The sequence below is a fragment of the Globicephala melas genome, chromosome 5 (genome assembly GCF_963455315.2).
Source record: "Globicephala melas chromosome 5, mGloMel1.2, whole genome shotgun sequence".
Classification (NCBI taxonomy): domain Eukaryota; kingdom Metazoa; phylum Chordata; class Mammalia; order Artiodactyla; family Delphinidae; genus Globicephala; species Globicephala melas.
Window position 1 is genome coordinate 126,357,052 of NC_083318.1, and position 20,019 is coordinate 126,377,070.

Here is a 20,019-nt window from a genome sequence, read left to right on the forward strand (position 1 = left end):
GAGATTGGAAAACAAGTGAAGTGGTCTTCAAGCTTTTTTTAAACTACATTAGCCCTTTTTCAAACAAAAGCTCACAGGGAAGTCTGACATGTAAAAGGGATGAATCTACAGTTGTTCTGGGAGTTAAACTGGTAGTCTCTGAAGAAAAACTTCAGAAAGAGCTCTTAACCTGGTCCAAACGTCGTTTTTCTCTCCCCACCCCTCTTCAACATACACACTGAAAGTTACAGAGGAGACCACTGAAGTCCAGAGAGCTTAAATCTTCGCAGGTAGAACTATCAGTCTGCCCAATATGACGGTTAGCAAGCAGAATGGCGCTTAACACATAAAAGCACTTAGAAGGCAATGTTCTCAAGGACAAATATTACCTCCATGCATATGTGTAACAAGAGTTACTGCAGATTGATACATTTCATGCATGACTTTTATTGGTTGGCCTGAGAAGGGATTTTCAGAGTTGCAACAATTGTTTCCTCCTAATAATACATTTATCCACGTCTAGTGGAAGCAAGCAAACAGGAGTCCAGTAAAGAGAACTGTGGCCCAGTGAATATAACACGAGGTCTCAGCTGTAGAGCCTATGTGGCTTCATTGTCTAGTTTTGAGTGTGGTTTTCAAATTCTCTGGTCCTCATCTGCTTCATCGTTCATATTGTGTGATGAGACGCTTTCTACGACTCTCTCAACCCGCAGTCTATGTGCCACTATGATACCACACTAAAGTATTTCCCTTGAGCTAGTGCATCTACAAAGGGTTAGAATCCCAAGTTAGAAACAAATTGGAAGAGAGCAAATCATCCTTCGAGGATTTTTTGAGTGTCACGTGGCATGTAATGTGCCAGGCATCTGAAATGCAGAGGAGGTAAGAAAAGGACACTATCCCACCTCAATGAGAAAACAGCCAGAGAGTGACCCAAGCAAGTAATTACACGGCAGAGAGGTGAACACTGAGGGAGGCGTGCATAGAAGCCGGAGAGGCAGAGATGAGGTGGCTTACAGAAATTAGGAAAGGCTTTGCTGGGTTGGAGTAGATGACAGTCGACTTTAGATTTAAATGATAAATATGAGTGGAGCGCGGAGGAAAAGTAAAGGGTGCTACATGTACCCCCCAAAAATCACATTTTAAATTGCCTTGTACTCTTAAATAAATACTACAATCATTTACTGTAACAAAAAAAATTTATCAGGCCATCTCACACAGTTTTCAACGTTGATGAAGAAGAAAATTAAGTCAATATCCTTTTAATAAAGATTATTTAACGACTGGAACATTTTGAAGGGCATATATGAACATATCATGAGTAGAGGCAGCACGACACTCAGGGACAAAAATCTAACAGGGAATTTCAGACACCCCTGCCCAGGCTAAATGCGATGCAGCACCTGGCAGACAAGGTGGCAAAGCCCCTATAAAGAGTGATGATTCACTAACATGACATAAATCAAGATTTTAACTCACCAAAAACTAATGTTTTGATTTAAAATCACAAATCAGTGCCATTAAAATGCATCAGCAGACCCCAGCACATGAGTAATGAGATCAAATCAACTCATATCTTGTGACCAAAAGGAAAAGGTGGTTTTCTAAATGGTAATTCAGATTGGACAAATAACACACTGTATCAAGTTTTAGAGCCCTAGGCCATATTTTGCTAAAAACAAAGGTACACTATGCATGACTAAAGAAAACGGAGCAAGTGAAAATCAGAGCAATTAATTTCCCATAAAAAACCATCGCTGCTATGATTTGCTTACAGCACACAACCTTTTTTTGCATCGTACAATGAACTAAGTGTGTAATAACTTGCATATTTCACTAAGATGTAATATCCTTCAAAACATCCTTAGAGTGAAAGTTTTCCAAAGAAATTATTGATCTCTGGAATGTCTCGTGTTTTAAAATTACTGACAAATCCTTTCCTATTTTCTTTGCAGTTAGAAATAATTCTTCTTGATCACCAGAGTGTAAAGAGGTATAAGAGTACAAAGACGGAATATTTTCTTAAAGACAAGTGTCCCAGTTGACACGACATTTCCCACGATTTTCCCAAAACAATAATTAAGAGAGCTGTCACTAGGATCCTAAAAATGTATGTAAGAAAACAGTTATTAGTTGGCATCAGTTTAGGATAGCAAGAAATTTCCTTAAGTGCTCTTTCAAATTATTTTCAAATACTTTTCAGTTAATTCGTCTCACTACTGGTGGAGCCTTTTCTGTTTCTTTCCAAAATCCAGGAATCTTTTCTCAGGTGTATCTGCTTCACTTCAGATATGTTTGGTACACTCGCTTTATATGTCAGGGGCAGTAAGTAGCTCTCTTCTGTTTTCTTTCACTGGCACTTTTGTGGCTGCTCAGTCACTGACCTCACCTTGGTGGAAAGGTGACTGAGAAAAGAGCAATTCCTAATAACTCAAGGAAACCAGTGTTCCCACGTCTGTGGAGAACCAACACGAAGGACCCAGGATCCAGCTGGAGTGGTGCAGCTCAAAACGAATAAGGCACCGCACTGAACAACTTCCAGAGGATCTTGTCTCATGTCGAAAACCCTAACACCGCCAGGAACCGACAGAAATACGGAGCCCTGCCAGAAACGCGGACGAGTAGACTGATGGGTGCAGAGAGCGAGAGATAGGGGAAAGGAGAGACAGTGAGACAAGGAGCAGAAAGTCAGCCTCTAAATGAGAGAGACACCGAAAGTGTGCGCTCTCAGGGTGGAACATACGGAGACCGAGAGGGAGGGACACATTGAGAGACAAGAGACAGAAAAGGAGGTGGGAAGAAAGAGAGAAACGGGGGGAGGGGGGAGGGAGAAAGAAATAAAGGGAGGATGGGAGGAAGAAGGCAGAGAAACACTGAGAACGTGAGAGAGAGACAGAACAACAGACTGAGGCACAGAAGCACCAGCAGCAGAGTCAAGCCGGGTCCGAGGCACCGGGACCAGCCCGCTGCGGACTTTCTCCGCCGCGAGGCTGGGTCTCGGGAGGCGTCCGGGGCAGGTGGCTCCGCACGGAGCTGGGGGCCCGCGGGTCCTGCTTCGGCCCGCGAAGTTCCCCCCCGACTCCGAGGCTGCCCTCCGCCTGCTCCCAGGTCCCGACTCCCCGCCTCGGCGCGTCCCTCCTTCCCCAACTCCGGAGCACGTGTCCCGCCCGCGGCCGCCTCTGCCCCCCGCTTCTCTGCCGGCGCGGGCACGAGGTCCGGGGTTCCCGGTAGAGCCGCCAGCGCACAAAGCGCGGGCAGCCGCCGCCCCACGGCCGCTCTCCTCCCGCCAGCACGCCCGCCCGGCCCCGCGCCCGGCTGCCGCTCGGCCCGCGCCGCCCTCCACCCTCCCGCCGGCTCGGCCGCCCCCCGCACACCAGGACGGCGCCCGCGCGCCCTCCCGCGCGCCTTACCCGCCTCTGCGCCCCGGCGCTGGTGTCCTCGGCGCCGCGGTCCCGGGTCCCCCGCCCGCTCCCGGCGCCCCGCAGGCCCGCGCCCGCTCCGCGCCCCGCGTCCGGACCCGCCGTCAACTTCTGGCCGCCGTGGCTGCTCGGCCGCCGCCGCCGCCGCCTCGGGACTTTTTTTTTTTTCTTCTCGCTCCTCGGCTGCCTCTGGAATTTTTTTTTTTTTTTTTTTTTTCACTTGCCCTCTCCAGCTCCCACTAGTGATTGGAGCCTGAGAGCCAAGTACTTAGCGGAGGGATTACACTTCTCGACGCGCTTGGAGCTGCCCCAGAGCCGCCGCCCGTGTTTGGAAGGGTGAGCGGACCTGGGGAGCCCGGTGCCGCCCACCCTTCCGCTGCCCTGCGTCCCCTGCATCGAGGGGGACCCTCCCAGCTCAGTCTGCCTCTCAGAGCCTCACCTCGATTTCAATCACAGATGCTTTCTCGGTCATGCGTAAGAAGGGGTTACCAAAAAAACTAGGTTTGAGGAACAAAAATTCGTAGGATTACTGTACCTGGAGAGCCGGAAGGGGATCCCAAAGATGATTGTCTAGCGCAGTAGACTGAAACTCTTCAGGGCCCCTGACACTTTTGAGAAGTTGATAAGACGTTAACGCACCTCGTAAAAAATACACTTACATGCCAAATTATGCCTGCAGTTCTGGACGAGGAGTGTAGGAACCCTGAAACACAGGTGGGCCTCCTAGGGAAAAGAAATATTTCCTTTCTTCAAATATTTTGAAATTGTCAAAAAAAAAAGAAAAACACCTCCCATTTGTATTTGATGAAATTTTACAATTAACATGTTTATTTTGAAAAAGTATGTACTGTCTTTGTGGTTTCCTTGCTAAATCGTTAAGTGTTGAAATATTTTCTGCAGAGGTAAATATAAATCAAGCTAGTCCACAGTCTTTCAGGAAACTTGGGGAAAATAGTTAACTTTTTAAAATCAGCTATTTTGCCAACTGTATCTCCCAGGGAGACATGTAATAACTTCCAATTTTTTTTCCTCCCAATGTCTTTCAGCAGCCTATCCTCCAGAATTAACTTCCTCCTTTTATAAAATTTTTCCATCTTCCAAATATATTGATAAACCCTCTCTAGTCACCATCAAGTGTATGATTCAAATAATTTAATACAATTTCACTCTGATGCAGTTTTCCAATTTTTTCACATCTATTTCTATTGTCTAATTCTTAGCCTACCATTTTCTTTCAACTCCTCCCTTTTCTTAAATTATTCCTATTAAATGATTTTATGTTAAACATTAAATACAATCCTTTGAACGTATAAGAAATTCAATTGTGTAGAAATGTACTTTATGCACCTCCCACTCAGGAGCATGTGGTGCTCCAGGCATTTATTGATGAGTCTGTGAAACGTGGGCACATTTTCCTCAAAGACATGTCAGGGTCCCCACAAAACTCTACTTGCCCCATAACAAATCATGATATTATCTGAACCATGATAGTACCAGGACTAACCTACATTATGGTTTCTGGTGCCAGGCTGGAAGAGGAAAGTTCTGTTTGACATAACACTAGAAATTTTCCAAAACAGGTAGCGTTTGTCATTGGCATCCTCTCACCTCTCTTATTCAACCTTCATTCTAATCCTTAGTACCAGTAATCAATTATCTCACTGTCCCCAGAATCCCAAGGTAGAATCCACACATTTCACCCTTACCACCAAATTCTCTCTGCTCCTAAATTACCTTCCTCATTGTTCTCAAATTTCCTATCATCTCCATCTTCTGACATTAACTAGGTTTAAAGAGGAGATCAAGCTGATTGAATTGATCCCCTCTACTGTGTGAATTTCTGGTAACTTTTATTTGACAAACGTATCTTTTCCTTTTAGAGTTTCAATCCTCACAAATTACAGTGAAATAACTGAGACATTAAAAAAGTTTTGGAGCAGAGAGTGTGTGGGTTGCCCATGTCTTTTCAGAAGCTGTACTAAGAATTGGCTTACCTCTACTCAGCAAATATCCCTCTAAGCATCTACTGGACATAAGACTAATCCAGAGAGTAGCATTTCAATAGGCAGGGATGAGGAATCTGGGGTATAAGCCATTCAACAATCTACTGTTACCGAGTACCTATGGCATGCCATGCACTGGTGTTTCAGATTTAAATTCTGTCCATCCCTTCTTGAAACCCTTAAGAGACATATATTTTTTAAAGATTCGAATATTATAGGAGAAATACAGTAATCAGTACACGAAAGCACAACTATTGGAGCACAGAAAAAGGAACTATCCTGCCTGGGAATGGCAGGAAAAACTGCATGGAATAGTCCCATTTTATCAGGGTCCTGAAAGATCTTTAGAGACCAAAGAGCCATTAGAAAGAGAATAAGCATTCTAAGTAGAGGGAACAAAATAAAAAAGCATAGTGCATTTAGGGAGCAACTGGTAGCTCAGTGCTTCTACCCAAGTTATGAGGAGAAGGTGCAGCAGATAAATCTCAGGCTAAGCAGTGTTCAGGAATGACCTTGTCAGATGGGCCAATGAAATAGGTGTTTCCTTGCTAGGTGATAAGGAACATTGGAGATTTTTAAACCAAGGAATTATACGGTGGATTAAGACTTTCAGAAGATCATTTAGAAGTACCTGGAGAGGGAGACATGGAAGCACAGAACCAACTAGGAGTCTGTCGTGTAAAGAGTAAAGATCTGAACCAAGATAGTGACGTGGCTACCGAGATCACTAGCAGACTTGGAAAGCACTTGAGATAGAGTTGTAGAAGCACATTCCTTGGCCTCACAGCCTGGGATGGTGGTGCTTTTAAAGGCAATAGAGATCACTGAGGCAGAAGCTATTGAGGAGAAGAGGAGGCAAAGGCTCAGTTGGGTGGGATGACAAATCTGAGCAAAAGCACAATTTCTCTTTTCCTCCAGTTGTTAAAAGTAAATCATTTAAAAGTTCCAAGTATCTCAGGAGAGGACACCAAGGCAGTAGAAGCCAGAGCTCTCATGGCAGGCTTATTTCCCACTGAGGAAGACATTTACCCAGCTCCGCTGGACTCAAACTATTTGGGGAATTGACATGCAGCTAAATAGGACAGACCTGAGAAAGTGATTAGGTGAGCTTGCTTCTCTGCTTTCAGCTTCCCCTTTCTGCAACTGTTTCCTCTTCATCGCTATCCTTACTCTCAACATCTTTCCCTTTTCCACCTCCCAGTCTTCCAAAACTATAAAGGATCTGACCACCATTATTATTTTCTCATAAGTCAAGGCATACTATGGTAAGTAACATTCTAGAGTGTGTGCTTTTAAGTTATTTCTCTCTAGATGTGGCATAAAATATTCTCTCTTTTGAGATATCTTAGGAATCAGGTGAAAGAAAAATTTCAGCAGAAGAAAAATCTTTTTCTTTCCCCGTGATTCATACAGCCATGGTTGTCTTAGAACCCACTGCTAATGCATTGACCCTCCATACACAAAATAAGAGATTAAGCCTCTCAACTGGTATTAAAATCCTTGCTTGTTAATATAATATAAATATTGGCAAAATGTGTACTTCTATAACACAAGCCAAATTTATTAATTACCCTGTGCTAGGCACACTACTAAGTACTTCATACATATGAACATATTGAGGTCTCATAACAAGGTAGGTACTATTTTCTTCCCAATTTTACAGATGAGGAAATTGAGGCACAGAGAAGTTAGATAACATGCTCAAGGCCATGCTACCAAGTGCAAGAGGCAGGATACGAACCCAGGCAGTGTGGCCACAGCACCTCAGGCTTATTCAGTGTAGTAAACTACTCTGCAGCAGCGAGAACGTTTTTAAGTATCCAATGAACAGATACCAGGCAAAAATACCTAAAGATTTTGAATGTAAGACAATATGTGAGCCAGATCCTAGAAAGTATGGGAAAATCAAAGTACTTGAATCCTTTATATTTTATTAAACAGTTTCCTAAGTGTCTTAGAAAGCTAGCACCTGGGTTAAAAGCTGGTGATGCCAGAAACATGGGAAGCAACAGGGTCTGTGGCTTTTGAAATGTCCCTCTCTGGGTCAGTATATAATGCCTTTGACTAGGCCCTCTGACAAGTTGTAAACTTCCTGAGGATCCCTTTCCTGTCTTTTATCACTCTCCACAACCATATCTTTTTTAAACACAACTACTTTTGCTAGCTAGATATGAGTGAGTTGAGCGCAGTCAGAATTTTTCACATCGTACAGCAGATTGCATCATAAGGTGGTGAGATTCCCATCTCAGGGATTCAAGCAGAGGTAGAGATGGAATATTATGCAAGAGGTTCCCACAGTGGGCGGGAAGGCAGACCAAAAATCTCTAAGAACCCTTTCTATTGATACTTTCTGAGTCTGTATTTAACATAGGGTGAAAAATTTAAACTATTAACACGAATACAACATAAATATGATATATATAATTCATATGAATATTAATGTTCATAGTATTAAAATAGCTACTAAATAACTTTAATATTAATATGAATGAATATGTTGATAACTCACTCTGATGCATGTCAGTGATGATCTCACAATTAAAATATAAAAATTGATTCCATAGTTGTATCCTGAAACCTATTTTCTGCTGTTCTCTTTATTTGATTTTATTTAAAACAGCTGTGATTGTATAAGGAAAAATAACAAATTCTAGTTCTGTAACTAGAACTAAATTAATTTTGTCCAATATGTAAGCTCAAGAAAAATAGAATTCCTCAATTGAAAGAGAAATAAGCCGTGAAAAAAAATCTGAAGTAGAAATGCTAAAATGATTTCACTTTCTTTTGCTGTCAACATTGTTCCAATTTTTCTTAATAAAAGCAGTTATAATATCTACCTATTTTTATGCTGCCAAATTATCCAGGGCCTGATGTAAATTAATCCCTTTGAAATCGGATTTGAATACAATGTCATTTCATTTCAATTTTTTAGACTTTCCAGAGCCCAAGCATTTTTTCTTCTGAACTACCCTGACCCATACACCTACATAATTCCTAAAACTGGAAAATTAGGAAAAAATTCTGCAATGAAACTTATAAAAATTCCTACATCTGTTTCTTTGGAGTCTCATGTTCCTGATGACTTTTTCCTTCTAAAGTGATTTGCCAACCTTGGAACCTCTCAGTGTTTTCCTGACTCACAGTATATTTACAGTGTGTATCTCAGGAAGAAATATACAGCAATTATTTCCTTCTGTACTAGAAAAAATAAAAGTTAGGAAACAAAAACATGAAGAGCAAATCTTCAATTAAACTATCTGAAAAGAAAGGGATTTGACTCGTTAAATAAAAGCCTATTTTTTTCCATCATATATTCTTCAGTGAATAGAATTGTTTTAAGCTAATGGAAAAAAGAAGTTGAACCTCCGTTCCATAAATTCAGAGCTTTGTACCTTATATAAATTCATAAAAACTTAACACTGCGTTAATGTCAGAACAATATTGAATATAACTGCATGAACTATAAAGTGACATTTTCGGAAGTTCTTATTGCCATTCCTAATTATAAGAATATCCTGTGCTTTGAAATGACATACTGTGAAGACATTCATACTGGAGCACTGAAAGCTATACAGATTTCTATACCACAAAATAAAATACCTAGATTGATTATCTCCAGGCCATACTGCAGCATAAAGCCACACAGCCTTCCTTGGGAATCTTCAACAAATCCTGGAGGTTTCACACTGCTATTAATGGAAAGAAAAATGACAGAACTGAAGTCTAAGGAGGAAAGGACCAAAGAGAAAACAAGTCCTCCAAGTAACAAAAACTAGCAGGAATGAGGAAGCAGAAGATCAAGGAGGAAATGTGAAGAAATTACATTATAGGGCTTCCCTGGTGGCGCAGTGGTTGAGAGTCCGCCTGCCGATGCAGGGGACACGGGTTCGTGCCCCGGTACGGGAGGATCCCACATGCGGCGGAGCGGCTGGGCCCGTGAGTCATGGCCGCTGAGCCTGCGCGTCCGGAGCCTGTGCTCCGCAACGGGAGAGGCCACGACAGTGAGAAGCCCGTGTACCGCAAAAAATATATATATATACATTCTAAAATATCTCTTTTCTTTCTGGCAGAATTGTTTTAACACACAGATAGGATTTGTGATTTTGTCAAGCAGCACTTTTCATTAAGTTGAGCTAGATATTTACATAGTAAATCAGAACACATGAAATGTTGAAGATCTAATTATAACTCACCTGCTTACAAAAATGGTGGGGTTCTCCTTTGCCTACCAAATAAGTCCATGCATCCCAATAAGACCTTTAGGGCTCATCGCAATCTGACCTCAGCATCCCATTCCAGCCACATCTCCTGCCAAACATGCCAGCCTCATGGACTGCTTGCCAAATATCTTCACACCTCCCACCATTTCTCCTGGCTAGTATACCATCTGGCCCCTGACCACTATCCCTTCCTCATCTGAGGTTCACCTTCTAGACCTTAGTCAAATACCTTTCCTTTCATAAAACATGTCTTCATTTCCCCAGGCATATTAGTCACATCTTCTCATACTTCTGCATTACCACTCTCATACATTTTATACCGCTTATATTCTTAGCACAGAGCACAGTGCCTAGTACATAATAGGCGTTCCATATATCTTTGCTGTTAAAGGAAGATGAAACTATAAAGCTTCACGATTATGTTAGACTCATGAGGCCAGATTTTAGAACCATCTGTAGATTTCCAACTGTATCAGCCACTCAAAGGTCTTTGAAACAACAATCAACATCCCACACGTGGGTTGTATGGGCAGCAGTATATATGGGGTTTTGTTAGGGATTTATAAAAACAAAAAAATTAAAAAGAGGAAAAATTTAAGAGAAGGAAAAAAACACACAAGTTTATGTACTGTAAGGTCAGGGCAAGCAATGACCTAGCACAAGAAATGGGCAGACCAACCTGCAATTTGGGTTGGGTGTGGGATGAGGAAAGCCCAGACGATGGAAGTTCAGTCCGGCATGGGAGTGACCGTCTCAGGGGCAAAATTTCTTCATTCCTTGCTCAGGGATTCAAAGACTATTATCTTAGTCCAATCAGCGTGCTAAAACAAAAATACTACAGACTGAGTGGCTTAAACAACACAGTTATTTCTCACAGTTCTGGAGGCTGGGAGTCTGAGACCATGGTGTTAGCAAGGTTGCGATCTGGTAAGCCCTCTCTTCCGGTTCACAGATAACTGACTTCTCATTGTACTCTTACATGGCAGAATTGTCCTTTCATCCACCTGATAAAGGCACTAATCCCATTCATGAAGGCTTCACTCTCCTGACCTAATTACCTCCCAAAGGCCCAATCTCTTAATAGCATTAAAGGTTAGGATTCAACATCTAAATTTTGGGAGGACACAGACGTTCAGTCCATAACAACTATTATCTGTAAATGTTAGAAAACAGCCAGCAAACTCATCATACTGTTGAGAATGTTATCAGATTTTCAAAGCATTCATATCTGAACACAGAATGTTTCAAGATGTTTTCTGATGCATATGAAAGCTCCTTCAGGACACAAACACGCAGTTAGTAACCTGGCACATATTCAGGGTTTGTTGAATATGTGAGGAGTGAATGAACATAACATGACAATGTACAATTTCCTAGTGTTTACTGTTTTACGCACCAAGCACTCTTATGGAAGAAAAAGAACAGACTGATTCCTCTCACACACACACACACTATTATAGGTCAAATAAACTGAAATTTAGGGGTGAGCTGGAATAACAAGAGCAGTAATAAAATGGTATAAATAACAGTACATAAATTATGTACCAGGGACTATAGCATTTACTTTACCTTATTTAATCATGGATACTATTAAATACCATCGTTTTACAGATGAAGAAAGTGAGGTTTTGAGCAATTAACTTGCTAGTACGCCTTGGAGTGGATATTGAAGCCAGATTTTTTAGGATGAAGAGTTCACATTCTTAACCAGAACACCCCCTACCCCAGCTCTTCTGAATCCTGCCACACGCTAAAAGTTAAAAGTGCAAACTGATGCGTGGATTGACTAAATACTTCTTTTTTCCATATGAGGATTAGGAGCTTTATTTTTATTTTTTATTTTTAATAGCTTTTTATTGGAGTATAATTGCTTCACAGTACGGTGTTAGTTTCTGTTGTACAACAAAGTGAATCAGCCATACGCATACATATGTCCCCATATCTCTTCCCTCTTGCATCTCCCCCACCTCCTACCCTCCCTAACCCACCCCTCCAGGTGGTCACAAAGCACCGAGCTGATCTCCCTGTGCTATGCGGCTGCTTCCCACTAGCTATTTTACATTTGGTAGTATATATATGTCAATGTCACTCTCTCACATCGCCCCAGCTTCGCCCTCCCACCCCATGTCATCAAGTCCATTCTCTACGGCTACCTCTTTATTCCTGCCCTGCAACTAGGTTCATCAGTACCATTTTTTTTTATAGATTCTATATATATGTGTTAGCATAACTTATTTGTTTTTCTCTTTCTGACTTACTTCACTCTGTATGACAATCTCTAGGTCCATCCACCTCACTACAAATAACTCAATTTCCTTTCTTTTAATGGCTGAGTAATATTCCATTGTACATATGTACCACATCTTCTTTATCCATTCATCTGTCGATGGACACTTAGGTTGCTTCCATGTCCTGGCTATTGTAAATAGTGCTGCAATGAACATTCTGGTACATGACTCTTTTTGAATTATGGTTTTCCCAGGGTATATGCCCAGTAGTGGGATTGCTGGGTCATATGATAGTTCTATTTTTACTTTTTTAAAGAACCTCCATACTGTTCTCCATAGTTGTTGTAACAATTTACATTCCCACCAACAGTGTAGGAGGGTTCTCTTTTCACCACACCCCTTCCAGCATTTATCATTTCTAGCTTTTTTGATAACGGCCATTCTGACAGGCATGAGGTGATACCTCATTGTAGTTTTGATTTGCATTTCTCCAATAATCAGTGATGTTGAGCACCTTTTCATGTGCCTCTTGGCCATCTGTATGTGAAATGTCTCTTTAGGTCTTCTGCCCATATTTTAACTGGATTGTTTGGTTTTGTATATTTCGGAGATTAATCCTTTGTCTGTTGTTTCATTTGCAAATATTTTCTCCCATTCTGAGGGCTGTCTTTTTCTCTTGTTTATGGTTTCCTTTGCTGTGCAAAAGATTTTAAGTTTAATTAAGTCCCATTTGTTTATTTTTGGTTTTATTTCTATTACTCTACAAGGTGGGTCAAAAAAGATCTTGCTGTGGTTTATGTCAAAGAGTGTTTTTCCTATGTTTTCCTCTAAAAGTTTTATAGTGTCTGGCCTTACATTTAGGTCTTTAATCCATTTTGAGTCTAATTTCATTCTTTTACATGTAGCTGTCCAGTTTTCCCAGCATGACTTATTGAAGAGGCTGTCTTTTATCCATTGTATGTTCTTGCCTCCTTTGTCATAAATTAGGTGCCCATATGTGCGTGGGTTTATCTCAGGGCATTCTATCCTGTACCATTGATCTATATTCCTGTTTTTCTGCCAGTACCATACTGTAAAATATAATACTTCTAACCGAATCTATTGTTTAGTTCTTTTTGCTGTTAGTAATAGATCTTTCTAGAAACATGGACTTACTTTAGAATGTTGTTCTATAAGGAAGCAGAAAGAGGTAAACAGTTAATGACTGCAGATATTTTATCATGTTTCACTGTCTTAAAGTTACTTCACTGCTGTTACCTATGGACGTGGTATCGCAGACCATGAAATGTTTATGACAAAACTATCATGCAGACAACACAGGACTTACATCATTTGATGTTAAAGATATTTTTATGCTTGATTAAAATTCCAACATTAATAGAGAAATGAGGAAATATTTTAACTTAAGATCCCCTTTCATTTTGTTAAAGATTTTAAAGAACTGAAATTATATTTAATTTTAAGTTTTTATTTCATCTTTCTCCTCTACTAGTTGCTAAATTTCTTGAGGTCAGGACTGCATCTTTGCCTTTTGTGTCCCCAGCATTTAGCATACTCTGTAGCATGTTAATCAACATTAATACATGTTAATGAATAGGTAGATAAATTACATAATTCTAGTCCCAATTTGGCATCACACTAATTTTTCTGACCTATATGTGTTGGAGATATATGTCAGAATGAAAAAATTAATAAAGTTAAGCCATAATGATAGTATAACATGAGTTCTGAAATAAGGACAGATCTTCCTTCGGACTTCAAGTATTAGCTCCGTAAGAGAGAGAGAGTTCTCAGAGCTGACAAGAAGCCCGGCACAACGGGTGACAATAGTCTACTGTTCACATTATACGGAAGATCAGAGACAGTGATTTGAATGGTGTTAACAAGTCACAAGACACTGAACAAGCATGAAGAATGTTCCATGAGCAGTGAGAAATGCACTTGGAGAAAGGCTCCTCAGTAATAAAGCTGCCACGTTATGCTGCCCAAGTCACTGTACTTGGGAAGAGAACAGCAATTGAAAAAGCTTGAAAAAAAAAAATTGAAGAGAAAGCAATCGAGGCGATTAACCAAAAAGTTAATGATTGCAAGGGCTCTTAATGACTTCCAAATCATTCAACAGAACGTTTCACATGAATTATTACTGTATCTGCAACTCACCCTAATCTCAAAATTACTGATATGCATATTTCCACATTTAGCAACTTCACAATTTTGTGTTTAGTGCACGTTGTTCTGAGGGCAGATAAGTGTATACTATACATAAAATTCATATAGAGGTAGCCAAGGTATTAACCAAGATATTGCTTCTGTGGAAGCAATTATTTATTGTTTGTTTAATGATCGTCACATGCGAGGATGACATCGCCATGGGAGTATGAGAGAACAGTGTGCATGTGTGATGCTCGCAGGAAGCTGCAAGGTTAGAAATCCAATTACCTACAAGCTTTACTATCTATTCTGCCAAAAAGACATTAACCTCAGAATTCCTTACCATTCTATTTTGTCACTTTACTTCCCAATTAATAAAAAACAGTTTGAAGGCATTATTTCAGTATACTCATGAGATAACAGACAACTGAATTGAAGATTCCTGGACTTTACTATGTTATTAAGAAGCAGCATTCATTTCTATATAACCATGACCAGGCTGGACTGTATTCCACACATTCCTAACATATAATATAGGTCTTGATACAGTAACAGATGGGAAGCCCTGCTACCAAGATTTCCATCTCTTTAAAACTGACTCCCAGGAAATTATTTAGGTCTGGGGTCTAACTTACATAATGCATACCTAGAATGTGTCAATAAAAATGTAACACATTTGGGGCGTCCCTGGTGGCGCAGTGGTTGGGAGTTCGCCTGCCGATGCAGGGGACGCAGGTTCGTGCCCTGGTCTCGGAGGATCCCGCATGCCGCGGAGCGGCTGGGCCCGTGAGCCATGGCCGCTGAGCCTGCGCGTCCGGAGCCTGTGCTCCGCAATGGGAGAGGCCACAGCGGTGCGAGGCCCGCGTATCGCAAAAAAAAAATGAAACAGATTTGGAAACAAAAGAAGATTCAGACAGTTGAATTTCCCATAGCCTAGCTTTGTAGTAAGTCCTGTAAGTACAGGGAATTCATTAAACAGCAATTCACAAGACTTTTTCTTAATGCCTTTCCTGTTTTTGTTTTTATTTTCTTGTAAAGCAGGTCTTACCAAATCCTTTAGTCATGGTCTATTTTGTTACAGTCATATGGGTGTTACTGGGAAGGTGAAAAACTTGTGACTGCAGCAGGAAAAAGTATTGACTTGTCATGAATTATGGCCCTGTTTGCACTTCTACTTTAACCATAATCATTTGTTTAAACAAAAAGTTCTACATTTGAATTTCCACAATTGTGTGCATATTATAAACATCTCATCTTTCACCCAGACTCAGCCAACACTTGAGTTTGTTGACATTCATCATCAAGGAATAAATCATACGCTAACAAATAATTGTCCTTCATAAGAGAGTATCAACAGAACCCAGATTCTTAAGCTTGCTAATTAACACTTCTAGTTGCATTGATTAACATTTTTGTTAAAAGAAGTAGAACTTTATGATATGCTAATTATTTATTTAAAACTTTCTCCTTTATCTCTCAAAGTCTTATCTGCTCCTAATGTTTGGCTAAGGCGGCTGATGGTATTGATTTTACCTCTAAAAAAAATGTTCGTATCCTTCACTGGGGCATACCACCGTAGCCACTAAGTATACATTACATACCTTCTCCTAGGTCATATTATAGTTCATGTAATTTCCTCCTCCGTGTGTTTTTTTCTTATAGAGGGATTTATAAGATTTAGGATTCACTTCAATGTGCAGCACATTCTTTCACTTTGGTTTTCCTATTGAAGCCAGTGTATTTTCATAGAAAACACATTAGTAACTCTGCCTTTCTAGGTCCTACATCTGGATGGCAGCCTCCTCCTAAAGGAGCACCATAATTACTTCATTCCCTGGACTTTATCAGAATCCATGAGCAAGCACAACGGTTAGATGCACTCTCCTGGTAATCAAGTCTAACAGGAAAATCAGCAAAATGTTCAAAGAAGAGTGTTTTTCTCATTCTCTATTAACAACAATGTATTCACAACCTTACTGTTGGCTACCTCTGGATCTTTTAAGAAGTCAGTATTACTGTGGTGTCACTAAAACCCAAAAGAGCATAACCTAGAATTTCATAGTATAAATTTACCTTAGTAACTGTACCTGAAAAGATGAACAGTGATTAAAGAGTCTACTCATCTAAGCTAAAGCATATTCAATTCCAGGTTAATTCTCACCAAGTCTTTGTCTACTTAATTTACCATGTAGAGAACATATTCAATTGATTATCTAAATGGTATGCTTTCACAGTGATTTTTGGCCTCATTAATTCAACATATATTATACAAATAGACCGTATGCTGAGGATGCATTAGGCAAGACAAAAACCCATCTCCATTGAGTTTAGAGTCCAGGGAGGGAATTTAGTAAATAAGAAGCTACTAAACAGGGGGGCTATTTAATCATGGTTTATAAGCCACCGTGCTAGGTGTTAGGTATACAGCTGTGAGCGAGACACCCAGGCCTCTGCCCTGGTAGAGGGTAAGTGTTAAGAGTCCTAAGATAACATCAAGCATTAGATCCTATCACATAGGGAGTACTTAGGCCAGTCTTTAGGGGATAAGGAAGTCACTCTAGAGGCAGTGACGGTTTAGCTGAGGGCCCAAAGGAAAATAACACTTGGCCAGACAAAGGCTGAGGAGAAGCAGAGTGTCCTGGTGCGTGGGCCAAAAGTCAGAAATCATCCCATAGTCAGGGGAACTAGAGGTTATTCAGTATGGCTGAAGCCGAGGATGTAAAACAGGCATCTGTGAAAGCACAGGTAAGCCACGTCATCAGGGGCAAGTCCATAATAAGGTGGACCATTATAGAAGCTGAGGCAGGCTGCTTGGGTTCAGACCCTGGTTCAAACACAAACTATGTCTTGGTGATTTTAGGTGTGCTGAATCATTCCATCATCAACATGGTTAACCTGAGAATTGTATTTCATATTCCCTTTCCCTGGATAGTTCTGTTATTATTGAGGAGGTAAGGAACGTGTGCAAGATTTAGCAGATGGACGTGAAGCAGCAGCCATCACCCTCTGAAGGCCCTCCTGGTTGGAGGTACAGACAGACCCAGAGGAGCCTACAGGGTTCCAGCTTGTCCTCACTTGCCTCTGTTCCAGTCCTTCCAGCTCTTCTTCTCCACTTGCTCCTCTGACCAGGAGCAGCCTTGGGATCATCACCGGATGCCTGACTGCAGACACACAGAGGCTACAGCTCCGTAGACTCACCCACTAGCACCCTCACAGTTCCACGTCAGTGGCTGGACCTGCTAGGCTTTTCTTACTGACTAGCTGGTAACCCCTCTGATCTTCCAGCTTCTCCTGTAAGACCTTCCTCTCCAACATCTCATCATACTACATACTATAAATAAATCTCTTATCCCATAACTCATAGTGGATCGGTTTCACTGACTGATACATTGAACATATTATATAACCTCTCTATGCCTCAGTTTCTTTATCTTAAAAGGGGATGATAATGGTTATAATAGTATCCAGTTTATGGGGTTGTCTTGAAGAAATAATGAATGCTAACTAAATGACAGTTATCTGAAGGAGTTTATATTTCACCTTGAGGCGAGTGGGAAGTCAATAAAAGATTTCTGATGAGGAAGTGACATGACCAGAATTATTTCAGAGCAAGAACCTGAGTGAGATGTGAAAGACAGATTTGGGAGGGGACAAAGAGACACTTTGAAGTCTGTCAAAGCGGTCAGAATTTGAGATGTTGGTGATCTTACCTAAGGTAATGACACTGGGATTGGAGATCAGTGGACAGATTCAAGAGCCATTAAGAAACTAGAGGGCTTCCCTGGTTGCGCAGTGGTTGAGAGTCCGCCTGCCGATGCAGGGGACACGAGTTCGTGCCCCGGTCCGGGAAGATCCCACATGCCGTGGAGCGGCTGGGTCCGTGAGCCATGGCCCGCTGAGCCTGTGTGTACGGAGCCTGTGCTCCGCAATGGGAGAGGCCACAACAGGGAGAGGCCCGCGTACCGCAAAAAAAAAAAAAAAAAAAAAAAAGAAACTAGAAATGTCTCGCTCCGTCTGACTTATTAGCATAATGTCTCAAGGTCCATCCATGTTGTCACAAATGGCAAGATATCCACTGTATGATATCACTTATATATAAAATCTAAAAAAGCTACACTCATGAAAAGAGTAAAATGGTGGTCACCAGGAGCTGGTGGGGGTGGGTGCGTGGGGAAATAGGAGAGAGATTGTGTAAGGATACAAATGTGCAACCAGAAGATAAGTAAGTCCTGGAAATCTGATGCACAGCATGGTGACTATAGACAACAGGACTGTATTATAAACATCAAACTTGCTAAAAGACTAGATTTTAATTATTCCCACCACAAAAATAAACGATAATTATGTACGTGATAGAGGTGTTAGCTAATGCCACAAGGGCAACCATATGGCAATATATATCAAATCAACATGCTATACACCTTAAACTTATACCATGTTATATGTCAAATACATTTCAATTAAAATAAAAAATTTAAAAATAAAGATGAACACACACAGAAAGATAGTTGGAATGACATAACTTGGTAAATTATTAAATATGAGAGTGGAGGAAAGCGACATGAAAGATTACTTTCAGGCACTGGGTGGATCATGAAGCCATTTTTCTGAAACAGTTAATAGTGGAAGAAGAACTTGTTTCGTGAGGAATCGATGAAATTTAGCTTTGACGTGATGAGCCTGAGGCGCCCGTGAGACATCTAACTGGAGACAGTAAGAAGCAAATTTTTTGTGCTGGACAGTTGAACGCGGAGATCAGATATGAATTGTTGCCCCTTGTTCTTCCATTATACTTACGAGGTAAATGTGTTTTCAATAAAGGCAAGGAAACTCAGAGGCTAAGATACTGAATTTTTTTTTTTCCCCCTTGGGCTACATCAGCACTTTTTGGTCTCATGAAACCTTTACACTCTTAAACTTTGAGGACCCTAAAAAGATTTTGTTCATGTATATTTACAGCGTGAGAAATTTAAACACAACTTTTACATTAAAAATTATATTTTAATTATTTTCAAAATAAACCATTACATGTTAACATAAACAACATATTTATGAAAAATAATTTTTAAAGCAAAAAATTGGAGATAAAAGTAACACTTTTACTTTTTATGATTTTCTAATGACTGGCTTAATAGGAGACAGCTGGAGTCTCATATCTGCTTCTATATTCAATCTGTTGCAATATCACACCTCATGTAGCCTCTGGAAAGCTCTACTGTGTCCTTGAGAGAGAATGATAGTGAAAAGAGGAATGACATCTTAGAATTATTATAAAAATACTTTTGCCTTCACAGACCCCCCCGGAAAGGTCTCAAAGAAACCCAGGATCCCTTTCAAAACTACTGTTCATTGTGAACATTAAGTCAAAAGGGATGATGGCTCAGGATGGGAGTAGAGAGAAGACCCAGAAACTCAACTCTTGAGTGAATTAAGAGCAGTGATTGAGAAACTGATGACTGACAGTGACAGAAAGGAAATATGATGTAGCTGAACAGCCCATGGCTCAAGTGATAAGGGGTCTCGGGAACAAAAAGGATTAATGAGTGGTCTTGAAATAGTTGTTGGGGAAGCAGTGTCTTCTAGAAGAGTCAAGTTTTGACTAGCAAGTAACAGAAATGTAAATGTTATGTTAATGAGGTGAGAGAATTTCTGTCCTACATATAGCAAGTACTATTACTTGCCTATAAATATCTATTCTCCCTTTCTTCCTTGGAAATAAAACCCCAGTTGCTAACCGGGCATACTGCCACCCAGAATAAATCCTATATTTTCCAGCCTCCCACACAGCTATGTACGTACATGACTAATTACTGCTCCTTACGATATACATGCAAGTGTTGTGTAAGGCACCTAGAAAGACTTCTTAAAAGTAGCTAAGTTCGGAGAAGCCCATTTTTTTGCCTTTCTCCTCATTACTGCCTGGAATGTGTGTGTGACAGCTTGAAAGCATGATCTAATAAACAGAGATAGAACTCTGCACTCAACAAATGTAACAGACACATTATTTTCAATCACACAG

General features: G+C 40.7%; 1 protein-coding gene across 1 annotated transcript in view; it reads right to left on the reverse strand.

Moving 5' to 3' along the window:
• The window catches only part of BMPR1B (bone morphogenetic protein receptor type 1B), a 418,596-nt gene extending 415,150 nt beyond the window's left edge, over positions 1-3,446 (reverse strand). Inside the window, exon 1 of the mRNA XM_030865647.2 lies at positions 3,390-3,446. The gene's annotated coding sequence lies outside the window, so the exon portion shown is untranslated. The remainder of the gene's footprint in view (positions 1-3,389) is intronic.
• Between the last annotated feature and the right edge of the window lie 16,573 nt (positions 3,447-20,019).